The sequence below is a fragment of the Balaenoptera ricei genome, chromosome 5 (assembly GCF_028023285.1).
Source record: "Balaenoptera ricei isolate mBalRic1 chromosome 5, mBalRic1.hap2, whole genome shotgun sequence".
NCBI classification, from domain to species: domain Eukaryota; kingdom Metazoa; phylum Chordata; class Mammalia; order Artiodactyla; family Balaenopteridae; genus Balaenoptera; species Balaenoptera ricei.
In genome coordinates, this window is record NC_082643.1 from 18,456,617 (window position 1) to 18,480,630 (window position 24,014).

The following is a 24,014-nucleotide window of genomic DNA, read 5'->3' on the forward strand; positions in this document are numbered from 1 at the left end:
AAAATCAAAAACACAAACAACCCAATCCAAAAATGGGCAGAAGACCTAAATAGACATTTCTCCAAAGAAGATATACAGACTGCCAACAAACACATGAAAGGATGCTCAACATCACTAATCGTTAGAGAAATGCAAATCAAAACTACAATGAGATATCATCTCACTGCAGTCAGAATGGCCATCATCAAAAAATCTACCAACAATAAATACTGGAGAGGGTGTGGAGAATAGGGAACCCTCTTGCACTGTTGGTGGGAATGTAAATTGATACAGCCACTATGGAGAACAGTATGGAGGTTCCTTAAAAAACTAAAAATAGAACTACCATACGACCCAGCAATCCCACTACTGGGCATATACCCTGAGAAAACCATAATTCAAAAAAATTCATGTACCACAATGTTCATTGCAGCACTATTTACAACAGCCAGGATATGGAAGCAACCTAAGTGTCCATCGACAGATGAATGGATAAAGAAGATGTGGCACATATATACAATGGAATATTACTCAGCCATAAAAAGAAACGAAACTGAGTTATCTGTAGTGACGTGGATGGACCTAGAGTCTGTCATACAGTGAAGTAAGTCAGAAAGAGAAAAACAAATACTGTATGCTAACACATATATATGGAATCTAAAAAAAAAAAGGTCATGAAGAACCTAGGGGCAGGACGGGAATAAAGATGCAGATGTAGAGAATGGACTTGAGGATATGGGGAGGGGGAAGGGTAAGCTGGGACAAAGTGAGAGAGTGGCATTGACATATATACACTACCAAATGTAAAACAGATAGCTAGTGGGAAGCAGCCGCATAGCACAGGGAGATCAGCTCAGTGCTTTGTGACCACCTAGAGGGGTGGGATAGAGAGGGTGAGAGGGAGGCTCAAGAGGGAGGGATATGGGGATATATGTATATGTATAGCTGGTTCACTTTGTTATAAAGCAGAAACTAACACACCATTGTAAAGCAATTATACTCCAATAAAGATGTTAAAAAAAAAAAAGATGCTCAACATCACTAATTATTAGAGAAATGCAAATCAGAATCACAATCAGGTATCACCGCACATCTGTCAGAATGGCTATCATCCGTAAGTCTACAAGTGGGGGACTTCCCTGGTGGTCCAGTGGTTAAAACTTCATCTTCCAATGCAGGGGGTGTGGGTTTGATCGCTGCTCGGGAAGCTAAGATCCATATGCCTCGCGGCCAAAAAACCAAAACATAAAAAAACAGAAGCAATATTGTAACAAATTCAATAGGACTTTAAAAATGGTCCACATCCAAAAAAAGCTTTAAAAAAAAAAAAAAGTCTACAAGTAACAAATGCTGGAGAGGGTGTGGAGAAAAAGGAACCCTCCTACACTGTTGGTGGGAATGTAAATAGATACAGCCACTATGAGAGCAGTATGGAGGGGTTCCCTAAAAAACTAAAAATAGAGCTACCATATGCCCTAGCAATTCCACTCCTGGGCATATATCCAGAAGAAAAAGAAAACACGTACATACATATATGTTTGTGTGTGTTTGTGTGTGTATACATATATGTACATACATATATACATACACATATGCACACAATGGAATATTACTCAGCCATAAGAACGACTGAAATAATGCCATTTGCAGCAATGTGGATGGACCCAGAGAGAATATTATGCTTAGTGAAATAAGTCAGACACAGAGAGAGAAATACTATATATCATATGTGGAATACAAAAAATAATACAAACGAATGTATATGCAAAAAAGAAACAGGCTCACAGACACAGAAAACAAACTTGTGGTTACCAAAGAGGAGAGGGGAAGGGGGAGGGACAAATTAGGGATATGGGATTAACAGATACAAACTACTGTATATAAAATAGATAAGTAACAAGGACACACTGTATAGCACAGGGAACTATACCCATTATCTTGTAATAACCTCTAATGGAATATAATCTACAAAAATAGTGAATCACTATGCTGTACACCTGAAACTAGCACAATATTATAAATCAACTATACTTCAATTTTAAAAAAGGGATGAGGGATTGACACATACACACTACTATATGTAAAATAGATAAGTAATAACGACCTACTGTATAGCACAGGGAACTCTACTCAATACTCTGTAATGACCTATATGGGAATATAATCTAAAAAAGAGTGGATATATGTATGTGTATAACCAATTCACTTTGCTGTACAGAAACTAACACAACACTGTAAATCAACTGTACTCCAACAAAAATTAATTTTAAAAAATAAAATAAAAAAAGGAGATGAGGACTAATGTGGGAGATGGTCTCCCAGCATCCTCCTCTTGCTCCTTTTGGTGATAAGCCCCCCTACTGTTAATCAGGCTCGTGGCGCCCCCAGTAAAGACTACATTTCCCCGGCTCCCTTGAAGCTGGGTAGCTCCTATGACTAAGTGATATGATATGACTTAAAGTGATGTCATCTTCGGGGTCACTTTCTTAAAGACACAGCCACTTGCACCACTGGCTGAGACACGGTAGCAAGTGGAGCTATCTGCGCCAGGAGTGGAAGAAGGCAGAGCCACCCCTCCAGCCCTTACTACTCACCTCTGCACAATGATCTGAGGACCACTGTACTTGGAGGTACCCTTGTCACAAAAAGGTATTAAACCACATCATGACTAATTCCAGAAGGAAGCAGAGAACCCATCTTCTAGCCTTAACTCCAACCTTTAATTTGTTCGGCGCAAGCCTCTTAAACCGCCCCCCTTCCACAGTTTCCTCCTTTATAAAGAAGGGGACAAAACTACCTGCTCAATCTTATTAATAAGAAGAATCAAATGCAATATTAAAGTATAAATGCTTTGGAGAGTTATATGAGGCGGCCTCTGAATGAAGATGATATAACTGGAATCCAGGCACGACACACTTGTGGAAAGTACTGCCCCAAAGGAAATGAGGTTTGAGTCATACCACGCTACTACAATTTTGGACAAGCTAAAATGGGAGTTCAGCATAGTGATGAAAATATTTTAAAATATACTGAATACTTACAAATACGATTCGTATGCACTGAGTGCACAATTATGTCCATTAAAACTAGTGACACACCAGGAGAGATAAGTGAGGCGGCCCTGTGTGGTGTAATGAGAACTAAACATGGTTCTAGCCCCCTCTCACCAGGTCAGGGCAGGGCATTCCTGGGAAGGAAGGCAGGGTCCTGAGGTTTCTCCCAGTCAGGGCCACTGCCAGCCCTTATGGCACCTCTGGGGCATTTTAGAAATAGGCTTGGCTTGCTTGGTTGCTTTCATGACAAATAGAAAAAGGCAACCCCTTCCTCCAGGCTGACCCATCTCCATGGCCTTGGAGGTTGGAGAGTGGGCTACGTTTCAGTGGATTCAGCCAGGGGGCCCTTTTGCCAAGAAACACCCTACAACTGTACACAGGGCCTTGTCGCAAATTTAAAGTGCATATGGCATCATTATCAATAAATGTAGTTGTACCTAATGTTTCCTGGGGAATCCCAATTCTGGAGGGAATCCACTACCTGTCACTAAATCTGCCAGAATTCCTTCACTGGAAACTGAGGTATATTCCATTTCAAAGAAGAATAGCTTCTCTGAAATGGAATAGAGTGAACGCTTTTTCCCATCTCCCTTCCATGTGCTAGGGGAAAAAAAAGGAAAGCTGCAAGCATTACAAAAAGACAGGTTGGAGGTGAAGGCCTACAGCCCAGTACTCCAAGCAGAGTGAACACTGAATGAAAAGGCTAGAAGACAGTGGCCAAGCATCAAAGTATTTGCAAGAACAATGATGCGTCCTTCAATTAAATTCTTTTGCTTAAACTAATCTTTCAGGTCTTGTAATGTTCTCAAGTGAAATCCATTTACAACTCCCAAAACAAAGCCAACAGACACCTAGAATTTTGCTTAATGGACCTAAATGGTGAGTGTAGAATAAGCACAGCGCAGCCATCTCTCCCAGAAAGACACTCCTCTCTCACTTCCCCCTCTCCCTCCACAAGGCCCCCATCTCAGCCCTTCTAACTCCCTGAGCCTCCTCCCACTTCAGGGCCTTCCAGAAGGGTACCCCTCCCCTCGAAGGGCTAAACCTCTGGATCCCCGGATCAGCTGCCGGTATCACTTCCTCAGAGAGGTCTTCCCTCCCGCCTAAACTGCTCTTCCTGTCATTCTCTTTCATTGCCCCCGTGCTTTGTTTCTCTCTCCATCGCAATGTATAAATTTGTTTCCTGCAGTATTTATGTATTTATTCCCTGCTCCCTTGGAGACATAAACACCAATAAGCCAAGAATCATTTTGGTTTTGTTTATCATTTTATACCCAGCTCAGTGACAGTCACCAAGTATGTATTCACTGAAGGAACGGAGGCCGGAAGAGACCTGAGAATGAAAAGGACAGTGATGGGCCCAGCCCTAGAGATTTAAGTCAGACAGCTCAGGGCTGAGCCCCTTTTTAAGTTCCACAGGTGTCTGAGATGCATAATGCCCTACTGAGAGGAGCACTAACCTGACATTTTCCTGGCAAAATAGTATACTGAAATACCAAGTCAATTGCTCTATTTGAAAGAAGTCTGAAGAAAAATTTACAGTAATGCAACAATTTCTGATAAGCACAATGTGTCCAGAAAGCAGCAGGCTTACAAGTGGTGCCTATGCTCTACTCTCTTATACTATTTCCAGACATGTTGACTACACCACAAATGACTGTAATAAAACCTACCCACGATATTATAGTTTCCACAAGCACACTGAAAACCTATTTTGTGAATGAACAAGAATCCACATATACTGGCTAATTTAGTTCTTAAAACCGTTTTGCCCATAAATAATCCTGTGCTCCCTAATCATGCAAATGTGTCTCTGCAAAACACCAAGGTCCAAAATCCCTTCCTTCGTAATGCAACAAGGTCCCAGACTGCTTACCTCAACGTCTGTTAACATGCCAATTTTTCCCCATAAAATTTTCTACTTCTAGTCCCTACTATAGACATCAAAGCTTTGGTGTAACAACAACAGAAATGGTGACTGATGCAATCCAGCCCTGCCTACGGCATCTCGTGGTGATCGCTACAACATAAATCATTACAGGTTGATAAAGACAAATGGGGGTGGGGAGGCAGACTTATGAATTTAAAATGCACGGTCACTACTACTATTAAATACCAGGTTGTCATTTCAGAGTTCCCTCCAACAATGACTCAAGCTGCATTTTTACATTGCTTTCCAATTTTTTTTTTTAATATAAATTTATTTATTTATTTTTGGCTGCACTGGGTCTTTGTTGCTGCGTGCAGGCTTTCTCTAGTTGCGTTGAGTGGGGGCTCTTCACTGCGGTGCGCGGGTCTCTCTTCGTCGCAAAGCACAGGCTCTAGGTGCATGGGCCTCAGCAGTTGTGGCTCACAGGCTCACTAGTTGTGGCTCGCGGGCTCTACAGCACAGGCTCAGTAGTTGTGGCGCATGGGCTTAGCTGCTCTGCAGCATGTGGGATCTTCCCGGACCAGGGATCAAACCCGTGTCCCCTGCATTGGCAGGCAGATTCTTAACCACTGCGCCACTAGGGAAGTCCCTGCTTTCCAATTTTATCCCTCCCTAAGCACAACAAATTATCACTTCCAGCCTTCATCTAGCTGACTAAATGGCCCCTTGCATCTCTTTATCCCCTTTTTATTTCTGGAACTGTTTTTCTCATAGAGCCATTCACTCTGAAATTTTACCAAAACAACTGCCAACTGCCTGAACAATTACTTCATTTTCAAGAAAGTATTTTAGCAGTGGCTTGATATCTCAAAGCACAAATGAGTTTTACAGTCTTCAGTTTCCAGAAGTCATTTGGTGTCTTTCATCTGTAGTTTACAAGAGGAGAAGCAGAGAAACGAGCTGAGCTGCCTGAAACTTTAGGAATCTCCTGCCTAAATCAGAGTTCTGCTGAGGGCCTTATTCTTCAGTCTTGTAAGTCAGACTCCCAGGTTCCTCATCTTCAGTTCAGTCATGAGCCTGCCATACCCACAGCACTTTCTGAGGGAAAAAGGTCCCAGGCTGGTCCATGTACCCAGGAGGCAAAGTTTTCTGTATCAGGTGATGGCCCTGCTCCCAGCTGACTGGACCAGAAGTGAGTGTGTGACCAGGACAGCCAATGTGAAGACAGTTCAGCAGGGCCTTTCAGAGTCAAGAGGATGGAATGACGCTCAACTGCTAACGCTCCCAGTTACTTTAAAAATAAAGAGATGACAAGACATTTTAATGCCTACATTGAATAAATTAACATTTCTAACACCCAAACACTTCTGACTAATTATGCTCTTCATAAGACAGTTATGAGATTTATAAAACACATTAATTCATAGGGCACTACAGGCAGAATGACTATTAATGAGAAACAAATTTAAATTTGGATGATGAATGCCATCTTCTTTCAATCTTGCCAGTTTGTCTCTGTGACTGAATGTATAAGTTCCTGCGGAGGTGACACTAAAGGGATAAATTTGAGGCCCTTCACGAATGTGAAGCCCCAGCTGAATGGTCTTGCAGCCAACCACCTCCACCATCCTCCTTGACCACACGCACACACACACACACACACAGACACACACGCACACACACACGCTGAGGCCCCCATGGCCAGCAACGGAGGACAACGCATTTAAGTCAAAGTTCACACACACACACATACACACACGCTGAGGCCCCCATGGCCAGCAACGGAGGACAACGCATTTAAGTCAAAGTTCTCCTTACACGGAGATGCTGGTAATTAGCGAGACGCACCATAAGTCATCCCAGCAGGTTTCAAGGAGGAAACGTTAGTCACAAACCCCTGCTGATGACATCCCCAATGCTGCCTTGGGTCTAAAACAACCTGTCAGCCCAGTACTGTAACACTGTTTATACCCTTAGACAGTCCTGAGAGTCCCACCTCCCTTGCCACATGTAACCTGTATGATAACCCAGGTGCCTTGGGACCAAGAGAGCCTAATGCCACAGCTTTTCTGAAAACCCTTGAGAGGCTGCCCCTTTGCAAAATTTACACAAGCTGGAAAACCTCAGGGGGCAAACAGAACACGGTGCTTTTCCATTTCACTTAGCAGATCATCCCCACCTTTATGGTTTTCTTGCCCTTTCCTTCTAATCATTTTGCTCTCAATCCCCCAGCTTCTCTCTTCACTAAGAAAGTCCAGTGCGTAACTCTTGCTATTTCCGGATTCTCAGATGCAGAGATTTCCTAACAGTGTTTCTAGGGACAAGAAAAACACTACGTTAAATATACACATTGATTCTTAGACTCACCGGAATTTCAGACATGTTTTTTTACAGTTAATGTCTTAGAATGAAGAAAATAAGGTAAGTGTGTCTACTTCAGTTAGGGAGAAGGGGTGGAATTAAAGCAGGAATGACCAAATCTGGCTGGCAGCAGAGTCCTAGGAAATGTCACGCAGGGCATTTGACGGCTGCAGCAAGGTAAGAAGTAAAACAATGAGAATCAAAAGGAAGCAAGACAAAGACCTTGGAACTCTAGACAATGCACGTGCAATCTCTAGAGAATGTTTCCAATTTCCCAGAGCCCTGCACAAGAACTTGATCCAAACACTAGGTAGATTTGCAAGGCCTTTCTGGTTGCACTTTTCCCTCACAATGGTTCCTTAGTTCCATATTAACCCAACCCACTTAGCTCTTGCTTCTCTTGCATTCCATAGAATCTGCATCACTCCTCAGAATTGTACCTCTGCTTTCCTCTTACAAATTAAAACCTCAGAGGAAAAAAAGGAATTGTGGAGGAGGAGGAGGTAAGAAGTGACCTCTCATGAAGAGCACTTCCAGGGCCTGAGCTCAGCTCCCGAGAAGCAGCCCATGTTTACACAGACCATACAGAAGAGGAAACCCAAGGCTCCTGGAATTGGCTCTACCTTGAGATAGTTCTTTGGAACATGGGTGATTTGACATTTCAGAACCTAATGGGTCAGGGAAGAATTTATTGTGAAGCATCTTTACCTAAGGTCACTCTGACAAGCACTGATAAAGAAGTTAGCTGGATGTGGTGCCCAAGAGACACTGGGGATGTCAAGATGAACCAAGTACAGCCTCGGTCCTCATGGGGTCCAGATGCACAGTCTCACACAGGTGGTGAAACCTTTCTGGGCCTCAGTCCTCTCTCAACATGATAGGGTTGATCAGATGGCCCCTACTGCCACTGCCATAAGACACCTCTATAATTCTATACCATGCTTTCTATCCTTTACCTCCCCAATGGCAATTTTGATCAGTACTGTCCCAACAACAAATGGGAAGAGATCATTTCCAGGCTGCAGAAAGAGATAAAATCTGGGTCCCTCTTTCCACGAGATAATGATACAGACTCTAATTTCCAAACTCTTGAATACTAGATATGGGGAAGGACCACCTGAATCTTCAAGGAAGAATTAAAGAGCAAAAGAAAAGGTGTATGTTTCACTTTGTACCAAAGTAAATTTGTGGAGCCCACTATTCAAAGAAGCAAATACCACAATATATGAATAGATACATAAAATGATTTAATCAGAGTTGGACATTAAAGGTCATCTCATACCTATGACTTCATCTAGTCTGGCCTCTTCATTTTATGGATAAAGTTAGGCACAGAAAGATTAAGTAATTTTCCCAAGGCCACCCAGCCAGTGAAAGGCAGGCCAAATACTAGAACCCAGCCAAGAATGATCTAATCATTCCAAAAAGGTATCAGAGGATGCTAGCAGAGTCTGGGGTAAGCTCCTAGTCTCTGGAGGCTAATGTCAAAGAGGACACACAAGCCCTCCCACAAAGCACCGCTTACCGTTCCGCACAAGCCAGAACACTGGGCTGATTGGTGCAGGACACATATATCTTTGGCTCCCATATTCACACATTTCCATCTGTGCCAAAGGTGGCCCAAGTCCCATAAGGCCCAGTAGCTGACACTCCTTCCAAAACAGGCCAACAGCTCCCAAGTGGTTATGACCTTCTCAGGTTCCAGGCTGGGTTTCCCACCTCATCGCTGTTATCACACCGCATACAATGACCTCACCAAACCTCAGGAAGCCAGTGCTGCCGTGCCAGCCCACCAGCTTAGCGGCAGCAGCTGCCCGAACACATCACCCTAGGCCCTCACTTGCTGTTCTGGCAATCGGGACTGTATCTGTGCCTGTTCGGGGTCTAGCCCATCGTTTTCAAAGCTTAGAGCTGGATAGGCCCCAGATATCCAAGAAACCATCTGTTACAAAACCCTCCGTCCTCCAACTTCACGTCAAAACACACTACAAAAAAAAAAAAAAAAAAAAAAACCACACACCACGGCATCTCCCACCGTCCCTGGTTACGCAAGTGGGAATTAGCGAGAGCCTTGTGAACCGAGGATGTGGAGCTCTCACGGGCGACCTTGGAGAGGACACCACCCACGCTGACCTTGTCCAGAAACAAGGGAGCCACCAGTTTTACATCAGACATCCTGAAACAAACACCTTCATGTACTCTGTCTGGTGGCATTAACCACAGCAGATGCTAGAAAAATACATTCAATTTGCTAAGTCCTAGAATTTGACCCATGTCTCCATTTCAATTTACATTTATTTTTCTTTAATAGTCACTTGTCAAAGCAAAAGTCACAAGTATTAAAGACAAGGTAGGAACGATCACACTAATTATACACTAATATCCCAGACCTAAAACAGCAAAAACTTAACTTTCCAATTAAGAGCAAAACCAGAATGAGATTGAGCATTCTTTGAAAGCCACTCCAATCGTATTACATTGAAATTCCAAGTAAACCCCAAGCAGTTACATTTGTATAATAATAGTCATAATAACTAACATTGAGCATTCACTATGTGCCAGACTGCACTAGCATCTTTATATGTATGATCTCACTGAATTTTTCTAACAGCTCTATTATCATCTCCCCCATTTTTTAAGTGAAGGAGGCATATGTAGGGTAACTAACTTGCCAAAGGTCACATCAATAAAAAGCAGCAGGGTCAAGGTTCAAACCTAGGTCCCCGTGACTCCAAAGCTGGTGTACTTAACTTTACTCCACTCGGGCTTGGGGTCTTTGGTGTGTAGGAGCAAAAACTAAAACTGCATTTTAATTTATTGAACCGCATCCCTCTGCATTTTAAGAGGTTCTGTGTAAATGACTGCCCTGAAAATTTTTATAGGCAAGGAAGGGAAATTGGCACTCTTCTACCAAGTCTGTAGCACAGATGTCAAGCAGCTGTGCAGGAGCTGGGGGGACGAGTGAACTGTGTGCCTGGTAAAGTTATATGCGCCTCTGTCTCAGGCTTGAAATTTTTAAAAGAAATGAGAAGCCAAGGAGATGGGAGGGAGACTCTCATTCTAAATTCTGCAGAGAATGTTAAATAAACATGATCGGCCCCATACGGCTCTGACAGGCAGTCGGTTAAAAATAAGAAACCATATCCCTTACTAACCTTCCCTTCTTCCCCTAATGAGCACAGAAGTCCATGAACACACACACAAACCCTATTAATATTAGCCTATTTAAACCTTAAATTTTTAATTCTGTTTATTCTCTTTGGGGGGATTCCTTCGACAAACATTTGGCTTCACTTTTACTTCTGTCGCTATGTTTTACTGCAGGCGTCAATATGACTTTCTCCTGGGTAGCAGCTCTCAGACAATATCGATAGTCACAAGGCAGCCACAGATTTACTGCTGAACAACTCAGATCAGAAGGACGGAACAATAAAGCTACAGGCCACTGGGCCTACTTACTGGTGAGCATGCTCAGGTCACGTGCTTGTGATGTTTACGATCTAAGCCAATGTCTTTCCTTGCTCTCTACCTTTTCTAATTCTTCACAGTTGACTTTCATTTCATAGAGTCTTACCAAGCACCTATTCTGTGCTGTCTGCAGTGTTAGAGGCTGGGAATAGTATGGTGAGTGAAATAAGCTTATTGCTTAGTTGGAAAGGCAGAAATGAACCCAATAAGAACACAAAGGAGTGAGTGATTTACAAAGGAGCACTGCGAAGGAACACAGATCGGTGAGTACCGTGGCGGCCTTTACACACGGCTGCAGATTCTGATACTCCTCCCACTGAAAGGGGAGGTCTGTGTCCCCTCCTCGTGAATCTGGGTAGGCTCTGACAGCGTCAATCATTAGAGTAGGGTGCAAACGATGCTATGTAACTTCCAAAGCAAGGTCACAAAAGTCATGTTGCTTCTCACTCCTTTTTATTTAATGCTCAGTCTTGGAGCCCTGAACTGCCGTGTAAGCAGTCTGACTATCCCGAGGACACCCTGCTGTGAGGAGGTCTAAGCCACATGAAGGAACCCTGGGTAGGAGCTCTGGTTCACAGTCCCAGCCGAGCCTGGTCTTTGAGTCGCCCCAGTCCAGGCCCCAGACACACAAGTGGAGATGTGCCCAGATTATTGCAGCCCCCAGCTGTTCAGATCTTCCCAGCTGAGGCTTGTCTTCCCAGAGGAGAAACAAGCCCTCTTCAGTGTGTCCGAGTTCCTGGCCCACAGAATCCAAGAGCATAACAGAATGGTTGTTTAATACCAGGAAGCTTTGGAGTGCTTTGCTACCCAGCGGTAGACAACCCAATCAAAGGTAGTGTCTATAATAAAAGAGCCTCCCTTATCCTGGCAAGTCATACAAGCACTCTCGATGAAAGTAACACTGGAGCTGAGAGCTGAAGGGTGAAAAGGCTTCCAACAAACAGAAGGGGAGGGGATGGTCCAAAAGGAATAAAAGTAGGTTGTAGCACAGGCCCTGCGGTCAGAGGGAGCACGGCTGGCACAGGAAAGAAGCCAGCTGGCCAGAGCACAGAGGGAGAAGAGAGCAAAAGGCTGGCGAGCTAGGCAGGGGCCAGACGGGGTTCAGGGCTCTGGTCTCTTACTCGTCAGCAGTTACAAGTTCCTGAAGGGTTGGTTTTTGGTTTTTTATAATTGAGGCAAAATTCACATAACATAAAAGTCACTTTTATGGTTGAATTATGTCTCCCCAAAATGCATACAAAGTCAAAACCAGAACTTCAAAATGTGACCTTATTTGGAAATAGGGTCACTGTAGATATAAGTAGTTAACATGAGGTACTTAAGGTAAGTCCTAATCCAATAGGACTGTGTCCTTATAAAAAGGGAACATTTGGACCCAGACAAGCACACAGGGAGAATGTCACGTGAAGATGAAGGCAGAGATTGGCGTGAGGGGTCTGCGAGCCAAGGAATGCCAAGGACTGCCAGCAAACACCAGAAGACAGGGGAGAGGCATGGGACAGATTAACCCTCACAGCCCTCAGAGGAAACTGCCAACCTTGATCTCAGACGTGTGGCCTCCAGAACTGTGAGACAATAGATACCTGCTTTTTACATCACCCAGGTTGTGGTACTTTGTTACAGCAGCCCTGGGGAACTAATATAATCACCATTTTAAACCACTTTAAAGTGTGTGATTCAGTGATTTTTTAGTATCTTCAAAATATAGTGCAACAATTACTGCTATCCAATTCCAGAACATTTTCATATTGGAAAAGGAAATCCTGTTCCCTTCTCTCCCCAGCCGTGGCAACCATTAATCTCCTTTCTGTCGCTGTGGATTTGCCTCTTCTGGACATTTCATATAAATGGCATCATACAATATGTGCTCTTTTGTGTCTTGCTTCTTTCACAAGAAAGATGTTTTCAAGGTTCATCCATGTTGTAGCATACATCAGTACTTCATTTCTCTATATAGCGGAATAATATTCCATTGTGTGTATTTTATTTATCCATTCATTAGTTGATGGACATGTGAATTGTTTCCATTTTTTGGCTATTATGTATAACAGTGCTATTGAACATTCCTAGACACATTTTGTATGAACATCAGTTTTCAGTTCTCTGGGGCATATACCTGGGAGTGGAATTGCCGAGTCAAATGGCAACTCTATGTTTAACTTTTTGAGGAACCACCAAAGTGTCCTCCACAGTGGCTACACCATTTTCATTGCCACCAGCAATGTCTTAGGGTTCCCTGGAAAGTTTTAAGCAAAAGGGGTAAACATCAGAACTGTGCTTTGAAAAAATAGGAATCAGCTTTTCCGAAAGAATGTGAGTTGATTTGGTACTGCTGGCCTTTTAAAACATGCAAGTGGAAACGTCAGGTAGGAGAGGCTTAGACAAGAGGTCAGTCAGCTCTGAGTTAAAATTCGAGACTCAGCAGCCTAGAGCATGGACAAGATTCCTTAAGAGAAAATACAGAACGTAGAAAAAGAGAAGCTTGGTCTGATCTTTTAGGAGCTCCAAATGAATGGTGGGAGAGAGGAAAATTGAGTCTGAAAAAGGAGCAGGATAAATCAATGGAACAAAACTGTAAAACTGGTAGATTAAGAAAGAGGAAAGAGACAAAAGACAAAACAAACAAACCACCAAAAAAAAGAAAGAAAGAAAGAAAAAAAAAAGAGACAAAATTGTAATAAGAAACAGAAGATCTGAAAAGAGACTAAATCCTGATACTTTAAGAATCAGATAAATACCATTTTACATTTTACTTCTTCCTACATTTTTCCTTTTTTTTCCTTTTTTTTGGAAAGGGGAGCATGGTGGAGAGGAAGCAGTTTAGTTCCCTCAGTCTTAATGTTGTGAGAGGTTAAACTACTTGACCTTTTATCAGAACTCGTGAATAAGTGCTTTTCAGTCTGGACATCAAACCTAATTTAAAATAGACCTCCTGTAAGGGAGCTGCGTGGAAAGAATCTGGTTAGGTACTTAACAAGTTCCTATTTCATCAAAGCATCTGCAAGCCACGGAAGACAGTCGCACACCTCTTCAAAGTAAGAAATCCACAGAGATTAAAGTGGGAGAAAAATCGTTCCCCTACACACTCTCCCTGCCGACAAGTACGTATTTAATGACAGAGGCAAATCAAAAGATGAGAATTCTAAGAATAAACCTATAATAACATCTTCTGTCCCATTTCAAAATTATAGTTTAGATTATTTTGTTCCTCAAAAGCCATATCCAGAGATTATAAAACTCTCTTGCAGCTAAACCTTTCAGGCCTACATTGCAAGGAACTGAATTTTAACTTTGTAACTAGGTAAACAAAGGACTTTCCCGGTTAAATAAACATTGCCTTTAGAGGAGCAAAGGAATGAGTCTCTGCTGAGGCCATGGCCCTCTTTGGATACATCTGAATACAGGCCTGTGCCCTAGGTTAGCTACACCTTTGGTGACCTGCAACACTAATACAAAATAGGGGAATGTAAAATTGCATTACACTGAATTACTTTATTTGAATAAAACACACAATTCCCATGTTCACTCTATATTCACATCCTTTGAAAGATTTAATGTTATCGATTGATAGAAGATGTATCCTCCCAGGGTAAGTTTGGAAACTAGCTATTTAAGATAAGTCCATGTCAGGCAGAAATCCAACTGACATTAGGACCTAGAAGATATCTTCTTTTGCTTTGTATAAAAACTATGAAATTGGTTCCAGTTACATTAGAAAAATGAATCACATTGGAAAAAGTGATAAAATCACTGCAAGTATTAACCACAATCAGCTACGTACGCTGGTATTTGTGCCTGGTACTTGACATGTGTTATTCCAAAGGTATCATTATCCCTGTTTTACAGACAAAGGTCCGGAAGTGCAGAAACTCCAAATCTTGCCTCTGGTAACACAGAATTGAAATACAAACTTTTTTTTTTTTTTAAACCAGAATACAACTGCCCCTACCACACTAGGCCTTCAAAGACCTGTTGTGGGAATTTTCAGAATGTTATTGCTAAGTACAAATAGAACTGCTGCATGACGATGAGAAAATAAAGTCAAAAATGAAAGACGGTGATCTTCCAGAGGAAAAAATAATGACTTAATACTTATTTAATAAAGTAATATTTTATTACTAAGAGTTCTACAAGAAGTTGTTACATGATTTAAGTTTTGTTGTTGCTGTTGGGAGGTATAAACATTTTAGATATGGGGAGTCATTTTCATGTTGTTTTAGATGTGGGAAGTAGTGAAACAGCCAACCTGTTATAAAACACCATTTCCCACAGTACATAAGGAGAAGGCCTCTCGATGCCCCTAGTTCAGAGAATCAGTTTGATGTTGGTACTTAGACTATAAGAGAGCAGTAACTAAGGCTAATTAGTACTGAATGGGGTAGAGCCACAAATATTAACTCATTCATTAATTCTCACCACATGTCCCTGAAGCAAGTATGAGCATCCCTCTTTCACAGAGGGAAAAAAAAACAACGTTACAAAAACGATGGCAACCTACACCCAGAAAACTGTTGTCCCCAATACAAAGGACAAACACTCCACTGAACTTTAAATTCTTCATATATACAGAGGCATGGGTGACCATCTTTTTAGACACAAAAACTACACTCATCCCCAAACAACAGTGACTGAAAATCTGTGGTATTCCAGAAGGCAAAGTATGATTTGAAAGCACTGAAATATAATAATAATAGTAATAATAGAGGGTGGAGGAAAAATGTTAATAATTGTTGAATGTGTACAGTCTGCCTGACACCATTTCATTCTACGTACCTTGTGAGGACTAACACATTAATGCCCATTATGAGCTTGTGAGGCAGGTACTATTACTTCCCTCCTGGATCTGGGAGTTGCCCAGAGTCACACTGAGAGTTCAGAGCAGGATTCAGAGCTAGTCCGGCTCCAAAGTCCACGCTCTTGACCACGCCATTCTACAGTTAAACAAGGCACAACTTGTTTTCACGTTCAACCTGGGATTAACCACACAAGATTGAACTTATTTCACCGAGGAGAGGAAACAAAAATCCCTTAATGCTTTGCACTCAACCCTGTTTCCAGGGCTCCTTCTGACACACGTCCCGTGGATCTCTGGTACGATAAAATGCCAAGCCAGATCTGGTCCACTCCAGCTCTAAAATACTCATTTGTATCAAAAATACTCATTCACACTTTAATGGCTTCATCCAACCTACTACTCCCTGAATGCAATTTCCTCTTGAATACATTTAATAGCTTCTTTGTGAATGAATCCTATTAGCACAATTTATTCATTCCTTCTGAAACCCTGTGTTTGGAGGCAGAAAAATAGCTTGTTGGAATATTATGTTTATTTCATACAATACACATCTTCTCTTAAAAGAAAAAAATAGCCTTGCCTAGTTAGATCTTTACATACCAGATAAGTCATAAGAGGAGACTTATACTACCACATATAATTTTTTGGAGTAGTATGTTTATAAGAAATAAATCAGTAAGAGTGGAAACACTTCATATCTAAGTGTCTCTAAAGGATATTCCATAAACCAATTATTCACTCAATCCAAAATCACTTGTTACTCTATTTATCAACCTGTGGTTCAAGGACCATCCACATGACAATCACCTGGAGGCTGCTGTTAACACAGGTGAGGCCTAATGAGTTCTATTCCCGGTGAAGAATTCTGTGCCGCTCACAAACAGCGCACACAAGTCTTAGGTATCCTGAAGTTCGAGAACCACGGTCCTCTATGGCACATCGACAGGATTCAAATAACTCTGCACAGCGCTTATCTCAGCCCCTTAACTGCTCTCCCTGGTTCTACCCTCCTCCCTATCCCCACACACCTGCTATTCTCTATAAACAGAGGGCTCCTTTTTAAAGGTCAGGTCGTGTCGCTTCTCTGCTCAAAACTCCCCAAGTGCTTCTCATCCCCTTCACAGCCACAGCTCTGAATGACCTCCCGCTTTGTCTTTCTGACCCCTTTCCTACCACGCTCCCCTCCCCTCGGCCAGTCACCGACCTGCTTCCTCTCACACCTGGCCACCTGAGGCGGAGCCTTTGTGCCCTGCAGGTTCCCTCTGCCCAGACTGCTCTCCTGCAGGTACCTGCACGGCCTGTCACCTCACTTCCTGGGGAGTCTTGTTCCAGCATCACCTGGCCACCCTATCAAGGACCACTCCCCCCATGCCCACACGTACACTCTTTCCTGATTGTATCCTCTTTAGCACTTACCAGTAACTGAAATACTTACCAATTTACAATACTTCTGTATCTTTATTAGTTGTCTGTTACCCTCACTAAAATGTAAGCTTCAAAAGAAGCAGGGATTTTTTTTTCAATCTCTTTTGTTCTTAAATGTAACCCATTTGGCAGAAGTCAAAAAGTACTCATTGAAAGAATGAATGAATATCATAAATGCTCGAATAAAGGTATCAATGGAGTGCTGTAGGAATCTAGAAGAGAGACAACCAATTCCTCATGGCAACAGCCCACCTCCTCTCACAGAAGGTAACACAAGCAGGGTTTTGAAGGAAGAACGGAGAACACCCTCTAAGAAAAGGAAGGATATTCTACATGGTAACTGGCCTGCAATCTTCAAAAACGTCAACGTCGGACTTCCCTAGTGGCGTAGTGGTTAAGAATCCGCCTGCCAATGCAGGGGACATGGGTTCGAGCCCTGGCCCGGGAAGATCCCACGTGCCATGGAGCAACTAAGCCCGTGGGCCACAACTACTGAGCCCGCGTGCCACAACTACTGAAGCCCACGTGCCTAGAGCCCATGCTCCGCAACAAGGGAAGCCACCGCAATGAGAAGCCCGCACACCGCAACGAAGAGTAGCCCCAGCTCACTGCAACTAGAGCAAAGTCCGCGCACAGCAACAAAGACCCAACACAGCCAAAAATAAATACAATAAGTAAATTAAAAATTTAAAAAGAAAAAAAAGTCAATGTCATGAAAGACAAGGAAAGAACGAGGAACTCTTCGAGACTGAAGGAGACTAGAAAGACGTGACAGCTGGGTGTGGTGCTCGATTCTGAACTGGATCCTTTCGCTCTAAGGACATTATTGGGAAAACTAGAGAAACCTGGAGTCCATCGTTAAAGGTATATATAGCAGTTCTTTTTTAGTATTCTTGCAACTTTCCTATAAGTTTGAAATTGTTTCAAAAGAAGAAAAATGGTGGGAGAGGGAGGCTAGGAAAACACAAAAGGAACCAGAATTATATGAGTAAGTGTAATGCACTAAATAATCTGTGAATTAAATGCCCAATGAATAAAATACGAGGAAAAAGGACTACTTCTTCCAAATGTTTCTATTCCCCTTGCTCCCCCATTCCTCCAAGAAAAACTTTGGGCCTATATCATCTTGGCTTAGAGTCAGGCCAAATATGGTCATTTTTCTTTAATGTAACACAGATAAACCCCTTGGATTACAGTGGAAACACAGCATGGAGCAGGACATCTGTCTGTATAAACTCTGTAGTAAATGACATCTCTCTTCTCCCTACAGAGCAGAGGCTTGATCCCCATGAATTGCTGTAACTCAAAACATACTTTTTACATAAAAATAATGATGGGGTTGGAAATAGAAAAAGTAAATCTTTGGACTGGATTGCTGTTGTGAGCCAAAGAGAATGATTAAATATAAAACGGGGAGTGGGGGGCGAGCGGGAATAGCACTGGGATATAAAGAAACAGATTGACATAGACTTTTTTTTTTTTTGAAACTGGAAGTTACAGGCAACATGCCTAGAATTCAGATACCAGTATTAAGGACCGAACGCTCTTCCAAGCGGCTACAGCTCCCGTGACAGGTCAAATATCATTACAGCAAACACCACAGCCACAAGAATTTCTGAGTAACCCAAAGCATACCTAACTAATGACTTCCTTAACTCAAGCAGTGTATGATAGCTAACAGCGTTCCCCATTTTAAACACATTAGTACAAACATACAAAAGAAATACACTGACTATACAAAGGACTCACCAGAAGTTCCCTGATCTTCCATAATAAGGTACAAGTCTATTTTAAAATACAGAAAAGAAATGAAATTAGTTTACATACAACTTCTCAGGGATGCAGCTACACACTGTACAACCAAAACATCAACAGGCAAGTGAAAGCAGAAGTTCAGTGCCACAGCAGGGGTCTACGGAGACATGCAGAGCCCCTTCCAAGTTCCCTACTCTCCTCTGTATGTGGAGTCCACCATGCTCTCTGGGATTGGTTGGTTTTGATTTAAATTTTCTTCCAAAGCAGTAACGTTGAGAAATTGCTTATTTAAAAAACATGAAGTTTCAACTGGTCCTGGGAAATGGTTAGATCTGGCAACACCGGCTCATATTCTCTGGTCAACCAACAGCTGGAGGAAAGCAGCTCCACCCACACAGGGCAGAAGCATGGTTGACCCTTTACCACACTCCCACCTCTGACCCTCAATGGCTTGTCTTTTGCCTGGTCCCTCAAAGCAGAGGAATCTGCAACCCCAGCTTTGAAATAATCCAGAACAACGACAGTGACGACAAAACACCCCACTTCAGAGGATACAAAAACTGAACCGTATCTTACACATTCTGCTCTAATAAGACTTCAGAGAGAAAGCATACGTTAATAACATTATGTATAATAAATTACACTCACATTCTTCCAAAGGCATTCTCACAAGCATCACTGGCAGAGGCAAAGTTTATCATTTGAAACCAGTTTGCTGTGGAAACAGGAATGCTTTGAAAGTCTCTTAGCTTATCAAAACGTGAAGTTGTTTGTTTTAGAAGCCCTCTACGTGAGTTCAAAACTAACCATCATAGTTATGTATATCTTACCACAATTTAGAAAAGAAAAAATAATAACCATCATAAACACATACATACTGTAATGGAAACAATTTAACAAACATAATTGTCCTAAACTGTCAAAAGAATGATTATTTATTTACTGTAAATTTATTTATTTATTTTTGGCTGCGTTGGGTCTTTGTTGCTGTGCGCGGGCTTTTCTCTAGTTGCGGCGAGCGGGGGCTACTCTTCATTGCAGTGCATGGGCTTCTCACTACGGTGGCTTCTCTTGTTGCGGAGCAGAGGCTCTAGGCACTCGGGCTTCAGTAGTTGTGGCTCGCGGGCTCTAGAGCACAGGCTCAGTAGTTGTGGCACACGGGCTTAGTTGCTCCGTGGCATGTGGGATCTTCCCGGACCAGGGCTCGAACCCGTGTCCCCAGCATTGGCAGGCGGATTCTTAACCACTGCGCCACCAGGGACGTCCCAAGAATGACTATTTTAATTTCTTTCTGAATATTTCCCAACTTTCCAGTTGCATACTATATGAAATCAGAATGTCTTTAGTCCCAGAGGGATTGCCTGTGGGCACACAACCATGCCCACGGACAAGTCACGCACTTTCTGTGCCCCAGTGCCCTCATCAGTACAATGTGAAGAACAGCACAGACACCGCATGGGGTCACTGGGAAGATTAAATGAGTTAATACACAAGCAGCACTTCAGAACAGTGCCTACCACGTCGTAAGCGCCATGTAAGAATTAAAAAGAAACAATCACTATTGCCTGGCCTTGTATTACTTGACACAATGACCTAAATTACTGATAAGTTATGTTCTCTTGCCGGAAGCATCCTCATCTCTGCCCTGGTTTGCAGAGTGAAACACTGTCTGATACAGTTTTCTACCCAAAGCACATTCCATTTTTATCAATTTAAGTTGCTGCCAAATCTCAAAAGTCATTAATAAAAGTACTGATATCTCAAATGGTTTATGGTAAACCACTCTCAAAAGTACTTAATAGAAAAGAATTAGGTCTAAGCCAGTATCCAAGAGATAGAGATTTACTGAAACAATTATGAAGTTTGAAGAATAAAATCCCCAATGCAGTAAAAACGTAACATTCAAAAAAAAAAAAAAAAAGCCTCAATGCAGGAAAAGACAAGTATTATTCAAAGGTAGAGCCTGTAAGTGAATGAATGAATTAAAAAGTAAATGAATGACCATGAATGAACATCAAACTGGTGATATGCTGCTGATCACAAACTTGTGCTATCCTTAACAACAACAACCACAAAAAAAAAAAAAAAAAAACACTGCTTATACTTAAGAGTCAATGCCGAACTGTTCTGTCATACTTACACAGCCAGGTAATAATGATGTATGAAAAATACTCAACTAGCATTCCCTCAATGCTTCCCGTATGCACTGATGCATTTGTGCTTAATGTTGATGGCGTGGTCCCCGCTCTGAATCTAAAATCTAGTTGGGGAACAAAACTAACAGAGACCAAGTTGTAACCTCTGAGTATCCGCTGTAAGAGTTCTCAGAGAGGTGCACCCAGCGGATGCTGCAAGCGCCCTCAGAGTGAATGGGAACCAGATCCACACAAAGCAGGAGGCTCCCAGAGTAACAGCACTGCAGCCGTCCCCGTCCACCAGGCTACACACAGCAAAGTGTAACACGCGTTCCTCAAGCTGCATCCTAGCAAGCTGGGGCGGCTCAGTGGGGGTCTGGGGGTGTTTGCTATTTTTGGAAAAAAATACAGCAAGCGTTCCCTAACCCTTCTCAAAACACACAGCAACACCACCTCCTGGGAGCACTCCCTGACCACTCCTTCCTCGGGCTTACACACCGCTTCCCTTGATGTGTATTGATTTACACGTCTTTCCTCCACTGGACCGAGAGCTCCAAGAATGACGTGAAACCACCTGGTACTGCAGCCCCAGGTGTGCAGGCTCAGCGAACATCCCTGGAGTGAGAGAGTGACGGGGAGGACGGCTCAGCCAGAGAAGGGTCCTACACACACGGGGAGGCACTGGGGTGGGGCCCACGGGTTCCAGCGCCAAGCTCCCCTGCACGTTGGCGCTGCGCAGGGAAGGGAGAGCCTCTGTCCTCAAGGACCTTAGAGTCCCCTTAGCCTCCACAAAGCTGTCCGAGAAAGCGCCGTAAACGCTCTCTCGAGACAGCCATTCATCACCAGTAACGTGAAGAATGTGAACCCTCCCCTTAAAATGAGGGGTAGTGGTTTTCAAAGACCCTGCAGGGCTGAGGACTTCAGGACACCATACAAAGAGCGAGTCAGAGTTCACTGGGTCACACCGAGGAAGGGAATCAACTTACTCATAAATCTCCAATGCTCCACTCCCTCATTTGCTTACTGGCTGAGCAACTGCCATCTGGAAGGCTTAGCACATGAAAGGCATTATCACGGCTCTGCTGGAATATTTCTGGTAGGCAGAGAACACAGGATGCCAGAACTTTAAAAAGAGAAAAATAAATCCTATAATTCCGATTACCTCATTTCACCTTTCTTTCCAGCCAATCCAAATTCCGCCTGTTGTAGATAGGTAACTAGTAGAGAAACCTTGCAAGTGCTTTGCTGAAATCATTCAACCGGCAAAATCTCCACAAGGCCTCACGTCTCCCACATTCTGATGGTCAGGCCTAAGCTGACTGGGCAAGCAAAGAGAGACCCCTTGCACACAACCTTCCAACTGAAAGACAGCAGAAAAGCAAGGCAGGCTGTGTTCAATTTCACGGAGCCCATGGCGGACTCTGGTTAGGTCCACCTGAATATCCCAGAAGCCTGGGACCTTAACACGCATTTCCCACCCCTGGCTCTGGCTGGCTGTGCCTGCACGCCTTAAGGACCCCACCTGCGCTCTCCTCTGTGGTTCCGTTGTCTGTCTCGTTCTCCGGCACCGCTGCCTGCCTGGGCCTCTGAGGGTCTTCAGGCCCTGCGGGGCCAGCATGAAGGAAGCCACCGCTGCAAGGTTCAGCCTGTCTACTGTGCAGAAGCCAGGCCTGAGAGGGGCTCCTAGCTGTTTTGTTTTGAGACCTCGGGCTATGGAATCTGATAAAAATTTTCTTCAGTCTAGTGTCACATAAAGCCCTTTTCCCCTAAAGGGACCCAGCAATCTGAAAGTGTCTTGCAAAGCATGTTCTTGCTCTAGTCTTCAGAGCCTTCCCTGAGGCAGGCATGTGGCAGCTCCAAGTCAGACAGAAGGATACTGAGTCTCCGGGGGCCGGGCCCATAACAGACCGTACAACAAACCAGGGCCTCCCTCATGTTGCCTTTTAGGTTTTTGTTTTTTTAATTTAACAAGATCGCTTGGCACTGTCCGCGTCACCTGCTGAGTCTACAGATGGGGAGGGAAGCTGGAGCACAGACAATCTCTGTGCTTCCCACCAGGTCCCCCCAGACACACTGCCCACTAGAGACCAGCTCACCCTAACCTGAGGGCAGCAAGGACTTCGCTTGATGGCCAAACAAAAGGCAAAAGCATTCTCAACCCCTTCCGATCAAAAGTTTGTCAGCCTCTGACCGGAGGAAGCACCTACCTGTCGCTACCCTGTGTTTATTTTCCATTTCTTTAACAGCCTTGATGCCTCTGCTATCATATTCTAAAATCCCAGGTGCACAGGGAATGTTCTCACTTCTTCAAAATGTTAAAAAAAAAAAAAAAAAACCACAACAAACCTGCATATCTGTATATGCTGCCCAGGTTTCAAAAACATAAATTATCTTCAGCCAGAATCAGAACTCAGCAACAGCTCCCTCCTGCCCACACCCTGCGCGAGTGTCTCCTGCTCTAGGAGCCTGACAGTGGAACCCTTTCCTGGAGTGACTTAACATCCTTGGGCTTCCAGTAGGATCACTATGTATGCTGTCATCCAAAATGAATAATTTTCAAAGTCAAAGGGGACACTATTAATCATTACTTGGGGACTACAGGTATAAACCAAAACTGTTGCAGAAAACCAAGACCCAGTAAGCACTTTAAAGATGCAACCCTGGGTGCTGAGGTTACCATCAAAGTCGCATTAAATGGGTAGCCCTCACCCTCTCAAAGCTGACTGACTAGTGCAGTATACAAACAAATAATCACCCAAATAAGTAATGATGATCTAACCTAATTATGACGGGTGCTGGGAAGGAAAAGTCCTGGGTGTTATGAGAGAATATTTCAAGGCTTAACCCGATTTGGGGGGGCAGGGCGGAATCCCATGTGCTCTGGGAAGAGCATATGCAAAGGCTCTGAAGTAGGAAGGAATACCAGGGAGACAAGAAAGGCCAGAGGGCTGGAGTGGGAGAGGAGGAAGGAGGGGATAAGGCCGCAAGGAGAGCACTGGAGAAGGAAAAGATGACAGGGAGGATTTCAGGTGAGACCAAGGGCAGTGGGAAGCTGGGGAGATCACTCAAAGTCTGGAGTGTCATGATCAGACCTGGGACTGGACCACTCTGGCTCAGGGCAAAGTGGACCACAGGCAGGTAAGAGACAGCAGGAGGCCAGGGCAGTCGGGAGG

The 24,014-nt window shown here is 43.4% G+C and overlaps 1 protein-coding gene across 2 annotated transcripts in view; it reads right to left on the bottom strand.

Annotated features, from left to right (window-relative positions):
• TSPAN5 (tetraspanin 5) overlaps nt 1-24,014 on the bottom strand; it is a 170,789-nt gene that overhangs the window by 120,661 nt on the left and 26,114 nt on the right. The window contains exon 1 of one of the 2 annotated variants that reach the window (XM_059922457.1): nt 21,828-21,932. The exons of the other annotated variant lie outside the window; for it this stretch is intronic. The gene's annotated coding sequence lies outside the window, so the exon portion shown is untranslated. Of the gene's footprint in view, nt 1-21,827; nt 21,933-24,014 lie in introns of those variants that run through there. 2 annotated transcript variants of the gene reach the window in all.